The 23,580-nt window shown below is 47.1% G+C and overlaps 1 protein-coding gene and 1 pseudogene across 1 annotated transcript in view; one reads left to right on the forward strand and one right to left on the reverse strand.

Moving 5' to 3' along the window:
* The window catches only part of Rnf19a (ring finger protein 19A, RBR E3 ubiquitin protein ligase), a 41,262-nt gene extending 38,189 nt beyond the window's left edge, over positions 1 to 3,073 (reverse strand). Inside the window, exon 1 of the mRNA XM_048457101.3 lies at positions 2,935 to 3,073. The gene's annotated coding sequence lies outside the window, so the exon portion shown is untranslated. The remainder of the gene's footprint in view (positions 1 to 2,934) is intronic.
* A 17,198-nt stretch (positions 3,074 to 20,271) lies between these two features.
* LOC125414971 (L-lactate dehydrogenase A chain pseudogene) lies at positions 20,272 to 21,991 on the forward strand (annotated as a pseudogene).
* Positions 21,992 to 23,580: the final 1,589 nt, after the last annotated feature.

Raw genomic sequence — 23,580 nt, forward strand, 5'->3', positions numbered from 1 at the left:
CCCCCAAAAGAGCCTAAAGAGTAAAGAGTAAAAAAACAACCAACAACATTTTCCTCTCCCCTCCTTTTCTTGTTCCTTCTCCTTCCAGATTTCTGCTCATGTTTATCCTACTGCCCGCCAGCCCCACCTATTTCTTTCCCTTCGCTATTGGCCGTTCAGCTCTTTAATAGACCATCAGGTGTTTTAGACAGGTACAGTAACACAGCTCCACAACATAACCAAAAGTAACACACCTTAAAATAATATTCCCCAATACACAATGACTTAAAAATAAAGTGAGAAAAATCATCTTATTTGGTGAAAACTGCCTAGGTATGGAAAACTCAATTATTCTCCATAATTAATCTACTATTTGCTAGTTAGGGGTCAGGCTAAAGGCTTTCAGCCAGTGTGTTCCCTACATGAGCATGAGTCTTTTTAAACAGGCTACTACTTTGTGCGGAAGAACTAGCTGGACAGATGGACTGTAATATGCAATCAAATACTAATTTAGAAACTCAATTTTACTTTGGCTATTAGCCCAAGATGCTCAAGTTTGTTTTTTTTTTCAACCTAAACCCCAATAATAATAAAAAAAAATCAATAAAGGAGCATATGCTTAGTCAGTAAGAATAGGCCTGCATTTGACAACTGTCACCTACAGTACCCTCAGAAGGATAAGTAACGATTCTCTAAAACTCTATTTCCCGAGTAGAGAAGATACAAATGAATAACTGATATAAAAGTACCCAAATTTATCAGCACCTTACTATTGGCCAAGCACTAGACTAGGGACGTTTTCAAGTTATCACGCATATTTTATCTTCTTAGAAACTTGAGGAAACCGTGTCCCTCGGTCTTCAGTGCCCTGAGATGATGACCGTTGTTATGCGTGTGTGGTGTGTGTTGTTTGCTACACAGCTCAGGTCAGTGTCCAACAACTTTACCACCTCTACCTCTAAGTGCCTCAACTACAAACAGACACCAGAACAAAGAGCTGGGAGGCAGGTGGACAGGGAATGTATGTGGATCAGGTGGTAAGGCTGACTAGAAACCAAAGGAAAAAACAGGCTGTGCCAGGAAATATACAAGATTCTTTCAAAAGACAGGAAAGAAGAAAGAAAAAAAACAAAGGGGGGATACTAAGATATTTGCCTAGCGTATGCAAAGTCCCCTAGACTCCCCTAAAATTATGCAGATATTTATATATATTTATATACATATGTAAATATGTATAAATGGTGACTTCTAGCTGGGCACAGGCCCTTAATCCCATCAGGAGCATGAACTCAGTGAGTTCATGGTTAGTCTGGTATACATAGCAAGTTCAGGCCACAGAGTGAAACCCTATCTCAAAAAGAGTGATGATTCCCAAATACAGTACACCAACAACTTCAGAAATACTGCCTTGACTACCTGTGTTCAAACACGGCTGAGACATTTCCAAGATGAGATATTTCAAGAAGCTATTTTAGTAAGGAATAGGCTGCTTCAACTTCTAAAATAATCCTGCAATTAAAACAAAATTAACATTACTGGGGTTCTCAAATGAGAACCCTGAGATAATATTATTTTCTTCTTTCTCAGAAAGACACCTTACAAGGGAATTAATTTTTTTCCATGGTCACATGAAACTTAAGTTTACACTGTATTCAGTAATTTTTAAAAAGAGATTTAAAAAGGGGGGCTTGCTTTGCATAATTTGGTTTAGTCCCAAGACTTAATGCCAAATCCTTTCCCAAGAAATTGCATGTACCAAGTAAAGAACATTTGAAAATAAGGTCATCGTCATTTTCTAAATATTTACATTTTAATTCAATACAGGCAGCTCAATGTTAAAGCTTAAGCAAGCAAATATGAAAATGACATCAATTACAAAAAGAGGCGGTAGGATGTGCACTGAGACTGGTTAACAGCAAAACCGGAAGAAAAAAAAAAGACAAGTATATCGTCATACTACATACAATGAAAAGGGGTCAATGAATCCAGGTTAAAACAGGAAACAAACAAAAAGACAGCCAGGTTAATACACAGACATACACGAAAGTAGAATAAAGAAAGAGCAAATTATTTTGGGAGCACCAACCCAGAAAAGGACTGCTTTCACGCCGCCCTTCTGCTACCATTTTACACCAACCTTTCTCGCCACCTCTAGGTTTGAAAATTGCAGCGGCATTTAAGGCGTCCTTCCTAACATTACCACATTCTCAACAGCGAACCTTACACAAAGTCAAGCACCAGCCATGTATTCCTTCCGCCAAGGGGACAACGAGCAAAAAATTAAACCTTTCTTTCTCCCATATATAGCCTTCACCATCCTCTTCCCTCTTTTACTCGCTGCCCTCGTCTCGGGATTAATGAACCCTAAACGACTTCTTCCCATTAATGGAAATGGAAAAATAGAAGGGAGAACAACGGCAGAGTGGAACCCCAGACCGTAGGAAAAACTGGAAACTGAAAGCAGTGGCCTCCCGCTCGGGACCGGGGAACACCCTGGAGGTGGAGTCCCGGAAGACCCGGGTTCACACGCTTCACTCCCAGGCCGCACGGCTTGCAGCGCGCGTGTGCCCGAGCGTCTGCGCGATCTCCGCCGGCGGAGGAGGCGGTCACCTCCCCGGCCCGCCCGCCCGCCCTCCCGGGACCCGGGGACGACCGACTTCGGGGTCCAAGTCGGTGCGCGGCGCTGGTGTGCGGCAAGGCCCGGAAAGCGTCCCGTTAGGGCCGATTTCACCCGTCAGGAATGCGCTCCGCCCCCGCCGCCTCCCCGCGGCGCTCGCCCTCGGGTCTCGCCCGCTCGCCCGCCCGGGGCAGCGCCGCGAGGAGTCCCAACACCGTCGGGGGCTCGGACCGCACGCCCCGGGGACAGCCGCGCACGTCTCCCGACCCCGTTCCGAGGCCCGAGCGGCGGCCCGAATCCCCCGCGTCCCTAAGGGAGGCGCCCGGCCCCCGCCGTACCTCAGCTCCTCAGGGCGGCGGGCGAGCAGGCCCCATCCCGCGGAGGCACCAGCCGGAGGGTGGACGGAGGACGGCCCCTCAGCTCCGCCGCGGAACTGTCTCGGCTAGCGCAAGAGCTACCGGTGGAAGCGTGGCGGCCGGCCGCTTTCCCGAACTCCCCTCGGTGACTCCAGCCGGACCGACACAGCCGGGGACCAGCACCGCAACTGCCATTCTCCCCCGCCCTCGCCCCTGATGGCCCCGCCCCCTCCTCCCACTCCGGCCCCGCCCGGCGCGGCCCCGCCCAGTGCGCACCCTGCGTCCTGACGTCACCGTCCCTCCCCCCCCCACCTCCGGCGCCGCCGCCAGTGAGGGTTGCCTCTGGGACGCCGTGGTTCGTAGGCTCGCGCACGTTCGCCTTGCACCGCGCGCTCTCGCCCTGTTCGCCCCGGACAGTGGGGTGGGCGACGCCCTTCTGGTCACCCGGACCTCGTCTCGCTCGAGTGGCAGGTGGGGGGGGGGGGGTGACGGCGGGAGCCACGCCCCAGGCGAAGCGTGACCCTGACTCGGCGCTTGACTGTCTGCCTTCCGCCCGGTTGTTTCTCACGGTTCACCTGCCTGGTTGGCAGCCCTCCTCCCGAGAGCCGAGCCCAGCGGGGCGTGGAGACGGGTCTCTGCTGCTCTCGGTCAGCCCTGATCGATGTCTGATGAATTCAACCTTACTTTAATCTGGCCTGTGCGTTCCATTCTCCATCTTTTAATCTCAGTCAGAACCCCTCTGAAATTTTCATCTATTCAAGACTTGGTATAGATTTCTTAGATCTTTTTCCAGTTCCAATCCCATCCTTTCCTTGTTTATTTCTTCTGAGGATTTAGATCATTTCCTTGGAACACTGAGACATGGATGCCAAAATGTCCATCCACCATCTGTTACTTATTCTAAATATATCACTTTCGATCCCTATTTCAGTGCGTCTAAATTAGAAACTAACCAAGGACCCGTATCTTTTCAAACCCCACTTGGCATCTTTGGTAGCCCAGTAAATTTTTCCCAGTTAGAGACAGGCTAGGCAGTTTAGGGTTCACTATCTTTGACCACACTCTTAAAGGAAGTAATTTTGAATATGATTTTCATTTATTGGAAGTTGAGAGCCTTTATGTGTTCACCTTTAAGTGCTACCTGAAGACTATGCAATATGCGCTAATCTACTGGACACTTTAAACCTTTGAATAATGCAAGAATGGCTTTGCTGTGTAGATGGGGCAATGACTGGGAAGGGGTTTTGAGTTGTGCAAAATAACAGTGGTCTTGCACTCTGCATAGTCATCATAGTTCCCAGAGAGTCACTTCCTTTCTCTCCTCCTAGAAATTGGAAGGACACTCTATTCCTCACTAGGCCAATATGCATCTATTAAGAAAGAGATATTTGTTGGACATTTCCACTTGACTCCATGGGGGCTCCTTGTGCCGGGTAGTTTTATGTCAACTTGACACAAGCTAGTTATTTGAGGATCAGGATCCCCAATTAAGTAAGTGCCTCCATAAGATCAGGGCTGTAGGCATTTTCTTAATTAGATATTGATGGAGGGCCCAGCCCATTATGGGTAGTTCTATCCCTGGACTAGTGGTTCTGGTGTCTATAAGAAAGCAGGCTGAGCAAGCCATAAGGAACAAGCCAGTAAGCAGCACCCCTCCATGGCCTCGACATCAGCTCCTGCCTCCAGGAGACTGCCCTGTTTGAGTTCCTGCCCTGACTTCTTTTGTTGAAGAGCAGCCATATGGAAGTGTAAACCCCAAGTAAGCCCTTTCCTCCCCCAACTTGGTTTTTGGCCATGTTGTGTCATTGTAGCCATAGGAACCCTAACAAAGACTTATCTGTAGCTCAAGTCTGTCTGAGATAGCACAGAGATTTATCTAAAACAAACAAAACTCACGTCTTTCATTCTACCAGGCCCATGCCAGAAATCTAGACTTCTTCCCAGACCTTCTGCAGCCACTTTCACTAAGTCTGACCTACTGTGCCCTCTAACATCCCTCCCTTTCTTCTCTCTGCTGTATACCCTTTGCCTTTAGGGCAATCACATCAAGTCTGGCTGCCTCCCACAAATTTGGGAAAATTCAGGTGCCTAGGCTGCACCTAGTGAAGGTGGTTCTGGTGGCTATGCATTTTTTTTTAAAGTCCAGGTGATACAATGTTCACTGGAAAATGGAAGCCACTGCTACAACCTCGCCATTTCTCCTTGGATTAATGCAGAGAACCATCTTGGTCCTAGGTATATTTTTGCTGCCCTGTCCCTAATTTCCCTGTTGTAATTCATTCAACATTGGTTCAAGAAGTATTTTGGTATATATTATATTAGAGGAAATGTTTGCCCTGAGAATGAAGCATATAACCAATGTGTTTGTCCTAATGGAATTTATATCAGAGGGTGGGGATAGTGGATAATGAAAAACAGAAAGGAATTTTCCAGAGAGCTATGGTTTGAACGCGAATACTCCCCATATGCTCATATGTTAGAATAGTTGATCCCCAGTTGGAGGAACTGTTTGGGGAGAATAAAGAGGTGTGGCCTTGTTGGAGGAAGTCTGTCATGGGTCAGGCTCCCATCGTCTCCAGTAGGTTCTCTCTCTCTCTACCTGCCGGTTGGGATCAAGAAGTGATACTTAGCTGTTACTGCCACCACGCCTTACTCTACCGTCATGGACTCTAGCCCTCTGAAACTAAACCCAACTGATTTACATCCTCAAAAGAAACTAGGAAAAAAAATAGATTTTCTTTCCTGAATTGTCTCAGTCATGATGTTTTGTCCTTGTAGCAATAGGAACATAACTAAGACACAAAGTAAGAGGACTGAAAAGTATCAAGCCCAATATTTTACTTTGTTCTCTCAAACTAAAGCCAATGCTTCTGCTGTTTGAGCTGGGCTTTGCAAAGCAAGAAGCAAAGAAGATGGAGGATGCTTGAGAGCCAGCAGGTGGGAGGTCCTGGCAAAAACAAAAAACAAACAACAACAACAACAAAAACTTAGCAAGTTCCTGGCAAATAGAGGCTGAAGCAGGTGAGTGAGAGGAAGGAGTTATGAGGGGGAGAGATGGGAACTCTGGAACCAGATCGTGGAATACCTTTAAGGATGTGATAAAGGGGTGCTAAATGATTCATATGTCTCAGTAGATTTTATAACAGTAGACAGCATCTGTTTGGATTAGAAACCTATCCCTGGCTATTCTGTGGACCAGACTTTGTTGATCAACACTGGAAGAAGTAAGACTATTTTATTTGAAAGGCTGTCGAAGCAATCCAATAAAGAAGCCATAGTTCTAACCAGGCTGAGACTGTGGGAACAGATATGGATGGTTTGCATATTTGTCTTGGGGTATAATTGGGAAGGCCTGCGTGGAATGCAATAAAAGTGGGGAATGAGAGAGAGAAGAGTGAGACTAAATAACAGCTGCTCCCTATTGGATGCATTCTACATGACAAGCCCTGCTCTGTTTTATTAGCATTAAACCATCTAATTATCACAAGGCCCTACAGATAGGTATTAATATTAACAACAAATGAGAGTCTGAGGCTCAAGAGATTAAGTAATTCGATCAGTTACATAGTTGGTAGTAACAGAGCTGAGATTTAGGCCATCAGGCTGTCTGGCTCCGGGGCTAGCGCCCTTCGGCCACACACCTACCCCAAGTCCCTCCACCAGAATCACAGTCTAGGTGACACTTTCCCCAGCTAATTGTCCCTCGCAGAACCACAGATCCTCCCTTCTCTTCCCTCTGTCTCCTTTCCACCCCCACCTAACTCTGTAGGTGCCACCCTGCCTCATGCCCCCGCCCCTCCCCTCCCCTCTGCCTGGCTCCATCTGCCAGTCTCCCCTGGTCCTTGCTGTGCACGCCAAGCCAATCTGGTTACACGGCAACCCCCTTGCTCCTGTCTGATTTTCCACATAAGACACTACACTATTCCTTTCAGGTCTTTCCCACTAAATTTAGACGCCTGGCACCAGGGAAAGAAGGAAGCAAATAAGATTAGCTGTGAACACAAGACACACCCAGAGAGACACCAGTGTCTCGTCCCTGCCCTCAAGCCATTATAAACTTGGCAGAGAAAGGACACCCGGAAAATCACTCCAGCCAAGCGTGGGTGCACACACCTTCAGCCCCAGTACTCTGGAGGCCAAGGCAGGTGGATCTCGGTGACAGTGAAGCCAGCCTGGTCTAAGGAGAGAGGCCCTGTCTCTGGCTAAAACAAGACAAAGAGAGTCACTCTAACCTGGTGTGGTGGCGAGCTGCCATCCCTGCACTGGGGAGGCTGAAGCTGAGGTAGGAGGGCTGTGCAGTTGAGGCCAGCCTGGGCTATGTAGCAAGTTCAAGCCCAGCCTGGACTGTAAAACAAGACCCTATCTCAAAAACAAAATAGCTAATTTAAAGGGCTGGTTTAATACAAGAGCCTAAAGTATGATACATTTCATACTCTGTAGAACACTATAGAAGCATTAATTCTATCTGAGGTCACTAGAGGTCGAGAAGTTTTGCCTTAGCAAAGGATGACCTTGCACCTCTGACTTCATCTCCTCATAGGATTATAGGCCCTTACTATCTAGTCTCATGCCAGGTATTAAACTCAGGACCTTTTACATCTCGTGCAAGCACTTCACCAAATCACTCACATTCCCGAAGCTTGGTCTTACGGTTGTTTCCTGGGGCGGGGGGATGAGGAATGCAATCAGGAATGGCGGGCAACTCAGGCTTGGTTTTCTATTGGCATCCACAGGACAGAAAGAGGTTGTCTTGGACCTCTGCTTTCCAGTACACAGGAGACTCTTGGCTGGCACAGCTGGTCACTGCCACGTGCTTTCTCACGCTTGCTTGTGTTTCTACCTAACTGCTTTTCCAGACTGGCTCAGCTGTCTTCCCATCAGAATCTAGAAGTTTCTTCTTACACTGTTCCCTCCTTGTTCTTATCCATGAACTTGTAGAGTTTCCGGTCTAGCTGCAGGACCCTGGGAAAGTTGGGAAATTTCTATGAGCCACCATGCCAAGACCAGTGTCAGGTTGTGAAGGTTGTGACCTAAATTATTGGAGAAGTGCCTTGGATACCCACCACGCGGCCAGTGACCCACGTATGTGCATCATAGTGGCCCTGCTTCGTGTGCCCAGCTATAAAATGGGGACGGAAATACTATTTCCGTCTATTGGAACGATCTATTGGATCGTTCTCAGAACTCAGTAAAGGATCAATCAAGGCTTGGCACACAGTACCCCATCAGTAAATGTCAGCTACAGTTACCAGGGCAAGGGAAACTCACTAGGATAGGGAGATTCCAAACAGGAGCTTTAAAAACAGAATCTCTGTGCCCCTGCTTGGGCTGTTCTGTTAGGATCATGCAGGGAACCTGGCAAGGAGAGGGTTTTTCTTTTCCAAATGGAGACCAGGTCCCTTGGTAGAAAAGTTCTTCAGGTGGCTGAAGACTGAGCTGCTCAGATTTCCCCCTCACCTGTCCCTCATGTCCCACCTCCATCATGGGACTCTCGTGTAAGGCTGGCCCTAAGCATTCTTTCTTGCTGCGGCGGTGGTGGGAGCGCCACGAAGGGCTACTTAAACATCTTTAGGGTGGCTTTCTCAAAGCGAAGGCTGGGCTTAGCATCACCTGGGCAGTGCTTATTAAAATATATCCCAGGGTCTGTCTCAGAATAACAGAGTCATCATTGATGGGGCTGGAGTCCTGGGATCTAGTGTTTATAATCCCTCTGGGTAATTAATCCCACATGTTTGGGAACCACAGCCTGAGAGCTGCTTATGGCAATGCTCAATCTCGGGAAGTTGTCTTACAATTGATGACTCCTTGGGCCTTTCACGGAGTGCTGGGGAGTACCCTATACCCATTGCCCTGACATGTTTTCTTGTTTTCTTGATGGAGACTAGATCTTCAGGTCACTGCTCCCAATTTCTTATCCCATCTTTCTTAATTACCTTCCCTTTTTGATTACAGGCAAGCTCCTCCTGTGTTGGTGATCTGGGCCAGAAACTCCCAGAGTAGCCTCGAAGTAGAGTGGGTTAGACCCACCCTGTGCCGGCTGGGATTTGGCCCATTAGGTCCACAGCAGCTTTGCTGTGGAAGTAGCATGCCTGAGGGTGACGAGCAATTAATGAGAGTGACCATAATCTCAGCCACGGATTATGTCTGTTTCAGAGGCTTGCTTGAGCATTGCTGTGGGGGTAGCATGCTGGGGGGAGGAGGGCTGAGAGTGACCATGTGTCCCAGCTTGCTCAAGACCGCCATGGCTTATGCCTGTTGCAGAGGTTTGTCTGTTTGTTAGCAATATGTTCTTTCATTTTCACAGAGTCCTGGATTGGACAATAGGAAAATCTCACAATCATCCCGGCAAGGAGTGTCACTTCAGGCTGACAGCCCCAAATGCCTTAGTGCTGGGCTGTGCCTAGATCAACCCAACCCTGCTCTTTCCAGCGCCCAATCTCCAGCTGTGGCTTGTTCCTGCCCTTAGTGAATCCACTTTGGGTTGGGAGTGGTGTTTTTTCCCATGTTGGTATGTGACTTTATACCCACAAAAGCATCTGTGAGAAATCGTGATGCGATTTGCTGCTGTATTTCACCTCTCTGACAATGTTTGAGACGTATTTTTCGTTGCTGTTAACACCTGCCATGGTCATTTCTTTGTTTATAATTATTTGTTTTCCTGTTGTGGGTCCCTAATTGTGGAACTGACAGTATGTCTCTTGGCTTAGAGACAGCCTAGGTCCGTGTGCATGGTCTCCTTCCAACCCTGTATAAGATGCAGCTTCACACACTTTCGCAGTAAGTCCTTGGTTCCCGTTTCTTCCCGGTCAGGAGCCGGTGCTATCCTGGGCCATAAATTATTTCTCTTGACCAGACCCCCAACCTAAACTATCTCTCTCTGGACTGGCGTGGAGGCACAGGAATAAAGATACAACTCACATGGCTTTATTGGGAAGGAGATTCTCAGTGGTCCTTCATGAAGTCCTGTGTTCACATCCTGAAGAATTCCTCCTGTTTATTCTCCAAACAGTCTTTATGCCAAAACTTAACTTAGAGGAAATATATTAGCATTCTGTCTCCTAGGTAACCAGGAGAATGGCTTTTCATTAAGTCCACAACTACCTGTCTGCTCTGTATGCTAGCTGTCTGGTAGGCTTGAATCAGCATCCTCCAAATTACAAAGAAAGGAGCAAAACAACATCCTGACCCTTTGTTAGGTTGCGACAGCCTGTCTGGAAGGCTATGTGGCCATCCTCAGTACTGACTATGGCTTCAGAGCCTGGCTGCCACACCGTATAGAAATATGGGGCCACACTTCCCTAGCCTCAGGTGGCTTGCATCTGTAATTCATCTTATGTCATTTTTGTGTCTTAGTGTGCATGCCTACCAGCAAACCTGTGCTGATGGTTAATCACGTGACCAAACGGGATTATATTCAAATGCATAGAAACCATAATGTCCTTGCTTACAAAATACAATCTTAGCAAATGAATAGCACCCCAGTGTTGGCTTTAGCTTTCAACTACAGTGCTTTCTGGAGAGTGGAAGCTTTCTGAACAAAAGCAAAAAAGCAGGGGTTAGACTGACTTTCAAACTGGAGCGTTTTTAGATATGACCCAGAACGCTGAGACAAAGTACTGTGATGAGGGCACTCTGTACTGGGATTGCACAGCCTGTGTTGTGTTCTGTTATGTCACACAGCATTCAGTGTTCACAGTGCAATGCTGTGCTGCCAGAGAAGAAAGAGAGAAAAGGGCATGGACTGGGATTCTGATGTGAGTGTGCTGTCCTCACAATCACAGCCCCCATAAACAGGTGTCTTGGCTAGAAGCCTGTGGCCAGTAACAGCCCCTGATAATGCTGCGGGGACTGTGGGACTGGTACCCTGTGCCGTGAAACTGGCGGAAAGCTGAATAAAGAAGTTTGTTGTGGCCAGGGTGGTGGCGCACGCCTTTAATCACAGCACTTGGGAGGCAGAGGCAGGCAGATCTATATGAGTTTAAGGCCAACCTGGTCTACATAGGAGTTCCAGGCCAGCTAGGGCTGCATAGCGAGGCCTGTCTCAACACAGAAAGACCCGCGTGCGGTTAGAATGGAGCCTTTCCAGTGAAAGGGGTGAAATGGTTAATACTGGGGGTGGATGACCTCACATTATGGTCCCTGAGGCCCATTCCTTCATGTTTATAATGACAGTGATAAGATGCATTCTTCATAGGGTTTCTGTGAAGTTTAGGTGAAGGAACAGACACAAAGGCTAAGCATTTAGCATAATGCCTGAAACTTAGGAAGAGCTGAGAGACTGTTGCCGTTAGCAACAGTGTTATTTTAAAACGAGTGGTTATTAGATCTCGTGGCTTTTGTTTGAAGATAGTGTGTCACAGAAAGTTTTTATAGAGGAAAGAAAACTTTATTCCTCCCAGTAATATCTCTTCAGAAGTGCTATCTCTTTGTTTTTAATTTCCTTTCAAACCCTGTTTAATACTTTCGCAAGGATCTCAACACTGAAACAGTAGGAAGATAAAAGATATTAGAAGAAAGAAGGAGAAAGCAGTAGAGGAAGCCTACCAAGCACAGAATAGCCACTGCTGGAGCTGGACAGACTGAGCTGTACAACGTCTAGCCCCAGCCCCATCCGTGTTGTTCGGTGAACGGTCACTTTAGCTGTGTATAAGCTAGCCAGGAGACTCACTTGCAACTACCAAAAACAATTGTGTTTCTAGTATGGTTCCAATTTCTAAAATCCCATCTACTTTTGCCAGGGGAATCCCATTAAAACTGTGTAAGAGGAAGGCCTATTTAAATGATTGTTTCCTAGTAAATGTGGTCAGAAGCCCAGAGAACTAATTGAAAATCTAAGGGCTATAAAAAGATAACAAGAGGTGGCATGTAAGACCTTGGACGAATAGATATGTGGAGATAGAGGTAGGGGTTGAGGGGATTTAGCGCCCTTAGTTGTCAAAATTTACATTTGGAAATTTTCAAAGAACGCCACAAGTTTGGAGCAACCCAGCATTCCTATTGGCAGTCAAAGAAAAGAGGATCCTCAAACGGTTGGACAGCTCAGCCAGGGAGAGAAGTAGCTGAAGTCTTGGACCAGAGATCTGAAGTCAATTTCAAATTGTTCCTAGGACTTTAATATCCTGCGATAAAAACAACACTTTGTACAATGTATCCCGAGGGCAGGAAGGGAGATTGAGCCCGGGAACTGCATGTTTTCACAGCTTTGTTCAAATAAAAATCCTCCCCACAAAAGTTGCAAACATAATATAGATGCTGCCAGTCAGAGGGGGTGCTCACCCCAGAGTTGGGTCATGTCAGTTTCGTGTATTACCTGACCTCCTTTGAGTTACCTTTCCTGTGTTCAGTGTTGAATACAAGTCTTTCCACAACTAGCATCCTGGTACCCAGAAACGGTGCCAGTACTATCTACTTTCAGATGTGTGGGTTTAGATGGCTAACGTGGATGGCTGGTCACAGAGACAGGTTTCTTTGGTCTCCCCTTAATTGTCCACTGGCTATAGACCCAGCAGGAAAACAAGTGTGGAATTTTTTATTTTGTTTGACATGGGCAATGGACTCTCTTGAGAGAGTAATGCTTTGAAGACTCTGGTAGCCCGGAGGAGAGTGGAGAGTCCTTTCTCTCTCCCCTCTAACCCTGACACTAATGCAGACCTCCACCCTCACCTCAGCCCAGCCGGACAGCAAGCTATTGTTCCCCAATTAGGAGTATAGGTTTTTCACAAGGAAGAATTTTTGAACCACGAAGCCTAACTATATATCCATGGATTTGTGGGGAGGGAGGTTTAAAGCAAGTGAACAGAACCTTTAAGAAGACATTTTGCCCAAAGATAATGGGAAACGAGTTCAAAGGATCCACCTTTAATGGAAAATCATAGGAGGGAAATGTGCTTGTACTAAAGTCTTAGCAGAGTTCAACGTTGAAATCCGCCAAAGAGATTCTGGATCTTTCTGTTTGGAGCCTGCCAATGTGGCCCTCTGTTTGAGCTGGCCAGTCCCATGGTCTTGGGTCCTGGTCAAATTGTGTCCTCTCTCGTTCATCTTCTCAGTAACTGACCTCGGGGCAAGATGTTTCAACTGTGTCAGCGTCCAGGAATCTGATTCGAGTTCTTTGTTCGCTGAAAGCAGGGCATCTTCAGCTTGAGTTACAAACCCATTCACACTCAAGAGTCCTCAAGTTCAGCGTGCTTTGACCAGCTCATTCCATGATGGAGATTCCATAATGCAGACCTCATCCCGCAGTGTAGAGAACACATGTGACCCAACTCAACTAGATGATAGAGTTTTCTAATCATTTCTACTAACCCCAATATTGCAGAAAATATCTATGGACATGCATGGATGCAGTATTTTAATGCATATTCATGCATATACATATCTACGTGTTATACACATATAGAAATCTGAATAGCTAATGATTTTAATAGTCTTAAAACATTTTTTCAATTTCTCCTTTCCTTCTCTGCTCCCTTTCTAAATCATTTAAAAGATCGGGCTACAAGAGAAAATAAACCAGACACAGCAGTCCGTGTTTGAGCATTCATGTAATTCATAATGGAAACCTGAGTTGGGCACTTGGCCTGCTGCAAACGCATGCATTATGCTGGCCCCAAACTCTTCTAGAACTATAATTTTCTGACTGGTCCAGTTTATCTCTACCCCTGACCCACTTCTAGCCCAGACTCCGTCGCCTCCTGTTCACACTCTGCCCTCTCAATTCCTGTTCCATTCTGCTCTGTTAGTCACGACAATTACCATCTGATCGCCTTTTCTGTTCTTGCTCCTAAGCGTCAGGAGAAATGATGGTTTAATTCTCACAGTGTATGCCACCACCACTGAACCTCAGATAAGCAACCCCATTGTTCATTTCTTGTTGTTTCCAGAACACAGTCAGAACAAAGTTCCTACCTTAACTCTCTAGAGTACCTCCCACACATCTCAGTCTTCCCACACTCCATACAACAAATTCTAGTTGAGCATCAAAAATACGCTGTGCACTGTGTTTGGCGGTATGCATTACAAAAGAGAACAAAACGTATCCAAGCCTCGCCTTGCTAGCTAGATTTTTGTTACTCTAAGAAAATGCCAGAAATAACCAACTCATAAACAGAAAATTATTTTGATTGACAGTTCTAGAAGTTTTCCAAAGCTTGATTGATTGATCTTGTTGCTTTGGACCTATAGCAAGGTAGTGAGTGCGTCCTGAATGGAGCCTCTGGAGAGCATAATCACTCACTTTATGGTCAAGAAATGAAAAGAGAGAACTGGGAAGGGGCCAAAGGCCTGCAGCCTCCTTTGGAGGGATGCCCCCAGAGCTCTCAGCACCTCCCGCCAAGCCCCACATCACAAAGATTCTACCAATTTCCAACAACACCATCTTGGTGTCACACCTTTAACACGGGACCTTAGGGACATTTATCCAAATCTGATATCATGGATATTAGAGTCTGTGAGGAAAACAGAGGTAGCCCTCAACTGATCTACCAAGGTGGTTTTAGTGATGGAGAAGCATCCATGACCTCGTCTCCCTCCCACCATGCTACATCTCTCTGCCCCCTTTCAGGAGGACTATCCTCCCTCCTGTCTCAGAAGAACCGGCCTTATTTCCTTCTCATCAGTCCTTGAATTCATTTCCTCCTCTCTGTTCCTACTCCTTATGGTTCCCAGTATTTATTATTCTGAAATAACTGATACTTTATTTTTACCCTGAAAACCGTCTGCACTGCACACAAAACTATGCCCTCTTCCATCAAAGACATCCTGACGACATTTGGTAGCATCTTCAAGTTTCATTTTGGCAGTTTCCTTGAGGATCATTTCATACTTTTGTCCTTTTGAAATTTGTGTCTAACCCCAAATGATCAGGATGGGAGCCAACAGACCGAAATCCTTGGATCTGGATTACACATTCTTCTGAGCGGTTTCTCAGAAACTGTGTCATCTACCCTTCTCTTTAAGTGATTTTACTTGGATTGTCTTCTAGGTACTTTCTGCTGGGCTGGGAAAAGTCCCACCCCTCTAGGTTTCCTTTCTGTTACTCAGCCTAGCTGAAATGTGAAGAAACATTGCTTTCCTCTTGTGATCTATTAATATTGGGCCAGCAAGGAAGGGAGTTTTAGGATCTGGGAATCTTTATAAAATTCCCACCCAGATCTCACTTTATCATGGTCGTAACCTGGGGCCCCGGGCAAGTGGCCCCAGTGGTGCTTGCGTCTTCTTTTCTTTTCAGATGACTATTAGATAGTCCTTGGGAAACATGTGGTTCCTCTTTTAAACTAATATGACAAGGGCATCACACAAAACAGGGTGGCAGGGCTCCAAGGGAACCTGGATGCTTCTGCTCCACCGTTGCCCTCCAAGGTGGCATTTCTCTTCAGAGACTCAGTGCAAGCAGAGGCACCAGCATATCACCGTTTGAGGTGTTGACATCATCTGACATTGAGTGGTTGTCAAAATTTCTGAAGAAATCCATCCTGGCAAACAGGTAGTTGAGGTCTCTCCTTTGGCAGGGGAGAGTCTGGACCAATGGTTCTTGGGTAAGACAGGCTGTCTCTACTCTTGAAGCATGTGTTAAGAGAGGTGGGACATAGCCTGGTGGTGGTGGCACACGCCTGCAATCCCAACACTCGGGAGGCAGAGGCGGATGGATCTCTGTGAGTTTGAGGCCAGTCTGGTCTACAAGAGTCTGTTCCAGGACAGACTCCAAAGCTGCAGAGAAACCCTGTCTCAAAAAACAAAAAGAAAAAAAAAATAGAAAGAAAAAAGGAGAGGTGGAATGGGAGGGCAGTTGGTGTCTACCCCAGGTCCAGCGCACCTCCCTTGGACACAGGAGAGGTTTCATTTTGACTTTGCTTTCTGTCATGTGTCAAGTATTCTAGTTATATTTTCTCAGCCTGGATTATAACTGGATGTTCCTAGAGCCCCAAAGTACACAGAATCTCCTTGTGTTTGTTTTCTCCAAGAAAGACCAAAATCTTTAATACTTTGATGTTGTTGTTTTGAGACAGGTTTTCTCTGTATAAGAGCCCTGGATGTCTACGAACTCACTTTGTAGACAAGGCTGACCTCAAACTCCCAGACATCTGTCTACTTCTGCCTCCCTAGTGCTGGGATTAAAGGCATGCGCCACCATCACCTGGCTCTTTAATACTTTCTTGCTGCGTGTGCTAGCACAGGCCTGCAGTCTTAGGAAGATGAGGCTTTGTTTTTCATATTTATTTATTATTTATTTTTCTGATTTTTATTATATAAATGTGTGTATGTCTGTGTATCAGGATGTACACAAAAGTGCAGGTGCCCTCAGAGACCAGAAGAGGCGAGATGCCCTGGAGCTGACATCATAGTAGCTCTGAGATGTCTGCACGATGCTGGGAATCTAACTTAGATTCTCTGCAAGGACGCTACACTCTCAACCACTGAGTCATCTCCCTAGCTGCTGTGGAAGCAGGCTCAGTGGATAGGAGGGTAGTGTTGGGCTGAGAGAGCCCCGGAGACTAATAAAACAACTTGTCAGGGACAGACAGAGAGTGGAAACCATGAAGCACACGGGGCAAAGGATTTTAGTTATTCTGATGTGTGTCTACACGTGAAGGGTCCACTCACTCCAGTGCTCCTGGGCCCGTGGGTGGAGAGTGTAGCGATACATGCATTAGCCTTTCAAGATGACAGGTGGTTGTGCCAGTCTCGGATCAGGGAGGGTCTCCGAGTCTCTGGAGTAAGTCACAATCCCTCAAAAATGGTTTTCTACGAGCCAAGTGAGAGGATCAGAGGAAATCAAGACTCCCAGATGACACAGCGGTAGGACAGAGGGTTCCATTTAGGATCTAGGAATGTATGTGGGAACCTGATGATCTCATGATTTCAGAGCTCTTCTTTAAGGCAGAAGGCCAGTGTGACTAATTCGGGACCCCTCCAGAGCTACCCCAGATACTGTCTTATAATGGCCACAGGGAGAGGCAGAACAGGTACTAAAGTGTCTGTCCAGAACAGCTGGCACTGTGCAAAAATGGGAACAAAGGTTGACAGTGACTAACTAAAGTAACCGGTCAAAGCTCAGATACGCACTCAAGCATGCGCACGCATGTGCACACACCCCTACACACCCCCACACACAGACACAAAGATACAGACACAGACAGGCACACACACACTCATCCAGATACACACACAGACACAAAGGTACACACACACAGACAGATAGGTGTACACACACACTCACGCAGATACACACACTCATGCAAATACACACACAGACACAAAGATACAGACACACAGACAGACATACACACACTCATGCAGATATACAGACATACACACAGACAGACACACACCCCTGGCCACAACACACAAGGCATTATCAAGGTAGCCACCATAATTTTTGGGAAGCAGGCATCAGAGATAGTGCACAAACAAAAAGATCACTAGAGCTAAGGGGTCACTAGAGTTAAGGGGGTCATTAGCGCTGAGGGGGTCATTAGTGCTAAGGGGGGTCATTAGTGCCAAGGCGGTCATTAGCACTAAGGGGGTTAATAGAGCTAAGGGGGTCACTAGAACTGGGGGTGCAAAAATTTCTGTTTACAGCCAGGTGAAAAGACTTCCTGCTTATAAAGCCATATTTTGGCAGGGCAGGTGAGTAGATGAAATCCCTGAGAAACAAGGAAAGATTTGAGAGGAAAAGTAAACCGCCCCATCTGGCTCCAAACACGCTATTTTCATGGTTACAAAAGGCCTGACTCGGCAGCCATTCATAAGGAAAAAAGGGCCTGCGATTTGGTGGATCATCAGCTCAAAAGCGAGTGAACCATGACCCAGTGTCAAAGAAACAGGCCGTGAAGCCTTAAACCGTGTTAGCAAAGCATGGTGTCCAGCTAAGCCGAGTCAGTCTCCCAAAGACATAAACCAGGTCTATGCCTGTAATCTTAGCACTTGAGGGACTCGACTGGGAGAACTGAGTGTAAGGCCGCCCTCTGCTCTATAGTGAATTCTGGGCTAGCCTTGGCTAGAGAGTGAGACCCTGCCCCCCACTCAAACAAGAGAGGGACTGGATAGATTTACCAGTGGGTGAAAACACTTGCTGTCCAGGCATGTCCACTCCTGAGTTCAAATCCCCAGGACACACACATGACTGTAACCCCAGGAGGCAGAGACAGGATGGGTACTGTGGCTTAGATACAGGCTCAGCAGGATACCCTGCCTCAGAGGAGCAAGGCTGAGAGTGGACCAGCAGGACACCAAAGTCCTTCTCTGGCCTCTGCCTGTGCACTCACAGACACGTACACACCATAGTCTCCACCCCCACCCACATGCGGAGGTTGGGGGCATGAATCTTGAGAAAGATAAATAGGCCATAGAAAAATCTGGAAACTATGTCACCAGATATGTGGTCAAAGAACTGGTTGTGCTTGGCCGAGAGAGAAAAGATGGGGCAGAAATGAAGTGTCTTGCCACACAAAGGATTGTATGATGAAAGAGACTGATTTACAGTTATCCCGAGGGCAGAGCTCAGTGAAAAGCAGGCATTTCAGAGTCAGACCTGCATGCCAGCACCCTGTCCCCGCACCCTGTCCCTGCACCCACCAGCCAGCCACTGCCGAGCACATCCAAGTGGAGTTTACAGTGGCTTTGCAAGGGATCCTAATCTTTGTGGTGCTTGTGGGCAGCTTTGGGGAGGTATACCAGGCAATCAGATGGCCTACAAAATAAATGTTTCTGTCCCAATAGCGTCAGCTTCTGCTCCTTCCTCTCACTGTTTGTCCCCAGTCTCTCCAGCTCCTCCGCCTTTTGAACCTTTCTCCCTCCAGAGCTGTGTTTGCTTGAGACAGGATCTCACTATGTAGCCCTCGTTGGTCTGGAACTCTCTATGTAGAGCAGGCTGGCCTCCCGAGTGCTGGGATTAAAGGTGAGAGGTTTCATGCCTGGCCTTTTCTATTCTTTCCTATACTCACCATTTGATCCTGTTGTTTCTGCTCATAATACACTGTTAATGTTTTCACCTGTTCAGCATCTGGGCATTTAGAAACAGGATCTTAGGCCATGGCGAGGGCGCAATAGTTAAAGGTGCTCACCAAGCCTGTCAGTCTGAGTTCATTACCTGGAACCCACAAGATGGAAGAAGAGAACCTACTCTTGCAAGTCATCCTTTGATTTCCTCAGGAATGCCGTGGTGTGCGCATGCGCACACACCCACACACCCACACAATAAACAAATGTAAAATAATAAAAAGGACTTTGATTTCTTTGGAGAAATCACCATCATCCTTTCTCTCCTGGTCCTTAGATTAAATTGATCACACCAAGGAATGATCACGTAGCACTTGCCTGGTTGACAAGTGCCTCACACAGTGGTTTTCTTGGAGGCGGGAACCCAACACTAACCAGTAGGAATTCACAGAAAGGTCTGCACTGTAACTGTGAGAAGAAGTCAGGGCCATTTATTTATCAGCTGTCGTTGTCAGAAGCCAGTGTGCTGGAAGAACCTGGAAGCAAAGGAAGTCACCCCAAGAAAGCGAACGTGGGAATGGAGAGAGGGTGTTCTGATGACGCACGCCAGCAAATTCCCCCCTTTGATTTCGATCTCTGTCTCTTGAAGCCAGCTTGTCCTTTCGGTTTCAAAATCGCTCAGTCCTTGGCCTCTGGCCTACTGAAATCTGACCCTACACACCTCCCCAGCATATTTTCTTTCCACAACCCTGTCACCTGCTGTAGAACTGGCGCATAGGGAGCCAGAGGACCGCAAGGCCCTAGGCCGGGTCCTCTGACACATCTTCCGACATGCTTTCGGGAAACATTTCCCTCCTAAGTGCTGTTGTCCCTGAGGCTTTCCTTCACACTGTTCTGTCCAGAGTGTCCATTTTTCGACTCTTAGGATTTGCATCCCGGTAGTAGGCTGTACTTACTGGGCCCCTCCCATACTAGCTACGTGCTGCATACTCAGAGCACACGCACTGTTCGTTCACAGCTCCTGCCATGCTGGACTTAGAGTTCCAGGGGAGAACTGAAGGCGGATTTTTCTTTGGGCCTCCAGCTCACAAAAAACAAAACAAAACAAACAAAACTGACAGGGAGGCTTATTATTAATTATAAAAACTCAGCCTATAGCTTTGGTTTGGAACCACGAGCTCTTATAACTTAGACTGATTCTTTTCTATCCATCTACGTGTTGCCTTGTGGCTTTTCCATCTCCTCCTGCATGTCTGTTCCCTCTGCCTCTGCTGGCGACCCCTCCTAGAAGCCCCTGTTACACCTCCTGCCACGCTGCTGGCCATTCAGCTTTTTATTAAACCAGTCACAGTGACGCATCTTCACACAGCAGAGAACGCAGTGATGGAGCCGGTTCCTACAACTCGAATCCTTGGCGAGAACTCACACAGCCGCTGCTCTGAAGCCGGAGTTTGCATCATGGAGAAAACCATTCTTGTGTTAGGCTGTGTTCTGTCACTAGGATGAAATGCTGGACACTAACTTATGGAAATGGTCATCGGGGCTTTGCGTCTTCAAGGCTCTGGTGTGTGTTTGGTTTGGCTGTGTTGCTTTGAACCTAGTATGAGACAGCATGTTTTAGAGGGGCAAACCATTCCCTTCAGGCCAGGGAGCAAGAGTGAAGAGGAGGCCAAGGCCGTATTGCCTCTTCAAAGGCATACCCTCTCACAGCCTAAAGACCCCCAGTCAGGGCCGCTCTCAGAGGTCCTGAACTTCCCAACAGCACCAGCATGGACCCAAACCTTTAATACACAGGTCTTTGGGGGAACGCTTCAGTTCTCCTCCTAGTCACGTTCTCCCACTGTGACCTCTTCCGAGACGCCATATGTAGAACAGAAGAAAGAGACACAGGACAAGATCCACAAGGAGAAAATAGAGCAAAAGAGTCTCTTTATCACCCCAGTCCTCAGTCCCCATCCAACAGCCCCCATCCCAAGGTAATAATAGTTTCTTACGTCCCACCCCAAAGCAGGGCTGTGCACACTCAAGAACATGCATGCATGTCCTCCCGGCCCTGCTCTTCTCTCCTAGAAGGTGGCCTTTGCACTTCTCTGTCTACTCAGGAATGGTCCCCGGAAGTTGAGTATCACTGGTGTGTGCCTATAATCCTTGCATTTAGGAGACAGAGACAGAGGGATCAGAAGTTAAAGGTCATTCTTGGCTATATAGTGAGTTAGGTGAAGTCAGCATGGTTTGCATGAAATATTATCTATATAGACACTAAAAAGAAAGATAATACCCTGAAGGAAATATTCTTTTTAATGGTTACACAATATTTAGTAGTACAGTAAGAAATCTATTACTTTAAAAATCTTTTGACTGGAGCCACTGTCGTGGAACCCGGACCATTCCACTGGGTGCCTGGTGCTACCCCTTGTGTACACCTTGTGATCCCTTTTGGCTCCAGGTCCAAAGGGCAACCCTCAAGGACCAACTGATTGTGAATCTTCTTAAGGAGGAACAGGCCATCCAGAACAAGATTGCAGTTGCTGGGGTGGGTGCTATCGGCATGGCTTGTGCCGTCAGTATCTTAATGAAGGAGCTGGCAAGTGAGCCTGCCCTTGTTGATGCAAGAAGACAAATGGAAGGGAGCGATGAAAGATCTCAAGCATGGCAGCCCTTTCCTTAGAATGCCAAAAATGGTCTCTGGCAAAGGCAGTCGTGTGACTGCGACTTCCAAGTAGGTCATTGTCCTAACCGGAGCCCACCAGCAAGAGGGAGGGAACTGGCTCGATATCGTCCAGGGAAACACGAACATCTTCAAGTTCATCATTTCCAACATGGTGAAGGACAGGCCAAACACTTGTTGCTTCTAACACGGCTGCTATCTCACCCCACGTGGCTTGGAAGAGACGCAGCTTTCCTTAAAACCAAGTTCTCCAAAGTGGTTGTGGTCTGGGTTCAGCTTGGTTGGGGGTTTACCTACTGAGCTGCCATGGATGAATGGGTCCTTGGGGAGCGTGGGGGCTCCAGGTCGCCTATGTAGCATGGTGTGAACGTTGCTAGCGTCTCCCTGAAGAGCCTGAACTCAGAGCTAAGCACGGACACAGACGCGGAGCAGTGAAAAGCGGCCACAGACGCCCAGGAAGTGCTCAGCCGGAAAGGCTCTCCGTCCTGAAACACTGGCCTCTCTGTGGCAGACTTGGCCAAGAGCAGAGTGAAGGTCCTTGGAAGGATACCTCCTGTTTCCGCCATGATTAAGCGTCTCTATGGAATAAAGGATGGCACCTTCCTCAGTGTGCCCCCTCCCCCGTATTCTGGGAGAAAATGGGGTCTTGAGTGTTGTGAGGCTGACTCCGACTCCTGCAGAGGAGGCCTCTGAAGTCGGTGCCAGCCTTGAACTCACTGTGTAGCCCAGACTTGTCTCAAACTTGTAGTCATCATCCTGCCTCCGCCTCCCAAATATTGGGATTATAAGCATTTGCCACCAAGCCTGACTTTTGTCTTTCTGTGAACAGGGAAAGAAAACTAAGTCATGAATGGGAAATACGCATGTCTAATAAACATACTAAGAGTTCAACCTCGGCCACATGTCGTGGTGCATACCCATAATTCCAGCACTCTGGAGAGTAAGGCAGGGGGATTGAGATATCCTGGGCTACCTGAGTACAAACAACAACAACAACACAATTGCTATTGGAGTGGCTATGTAACTAAATTAAGCCTGCAGGGCGGTGGTGGCGCCCACCTTTAATCCCAGCACTTGGGAGGCAGAGTTAGGTGGATCTTTGTGAGTTAGAGGCCAGCCTGGTCTAAAAGAGCTAGTCCTAGGACAGAGCTATAGAGAAAACCCTGTCTCGAAAAAACAAAACAAACAAACAAAACCAAAAAAACAAACCAGTTTAAGCCTGCCTGATACTCTGAGATAGCCATAAGAATATACTTCTTCTTTTGTTCTTCTTCCGTTTTTCAGATACCTGCCAATGCCTGGGCCTGCTTTCCGGGCACTCTGGGCCTCCTTACTCTCATCTCTGAAGCAACTTCCTTCTTTGTTTGTTTTGAGACCAGTTCCCACTGTAGCCTTGCAGAGGCTGACTCCCCAGGTAGGCCAAACTAGTCTGGATTACACAGATCCATCTGCCTCTGCCTCCCGAGTGCTGGGATTAGAACAGCAGCATGCTGCCTGGCCCAGCTGCCTACTGCCTTTTGTTGTGCTTGCAGAATTCCCACCCCAACTCACAAAGGCTGGGCTGCATGTTCTCTCTCTCTCTCTTTCCTCACTCCCTGACATCCAGGCAACAATTTGCCTGTCCTGCTGCTTGTCTTTGTTAATTAGCGTAAAATTGTCTTTGAGATCATTTGTTTGTTTAGACTCCATCTTTTATTCCAGAAAATTACACAGAGTTGGCAACAGGTGCAAACTAATGGATGCTTTCAGAAGTTCCTAGCAGCAAGAGACTTATGGTGTTTTTTTGTTTGTTTGTTTGTTTGATTGATTGTTTTTGTTTTGTTTTGGTTTTTTCGAGACAAGGTTTCTCTGTAGCTTTAGTGCCTGTCCTGGAACTAGCTCTTGTAGACCAAGCTGGCCTCGAACTCACAGAGATCCTCCTGCCTCTGCCTCCCAAGTGCTGGGCTTAAAGGTGGCTGACTGAGACTTAAGGTCGATCCAGTCACAGCACTTGTAGGAGTCCATTCAATGGGCGCAGCCATCAA

Source organism: Myodes glareolus, chromosome 19 (assembly GCF_982192425.1).
Source record: "Myodes glareolus chromosome 19, mMyoGla1.1, whole genome shotgun sequence".
Taxonomy (NCBI): Eukaryota; Metazoa; Chordata; class Mammalia; order Rodentia; family Cricetidae; genus Myodes; species Myodes glareolus.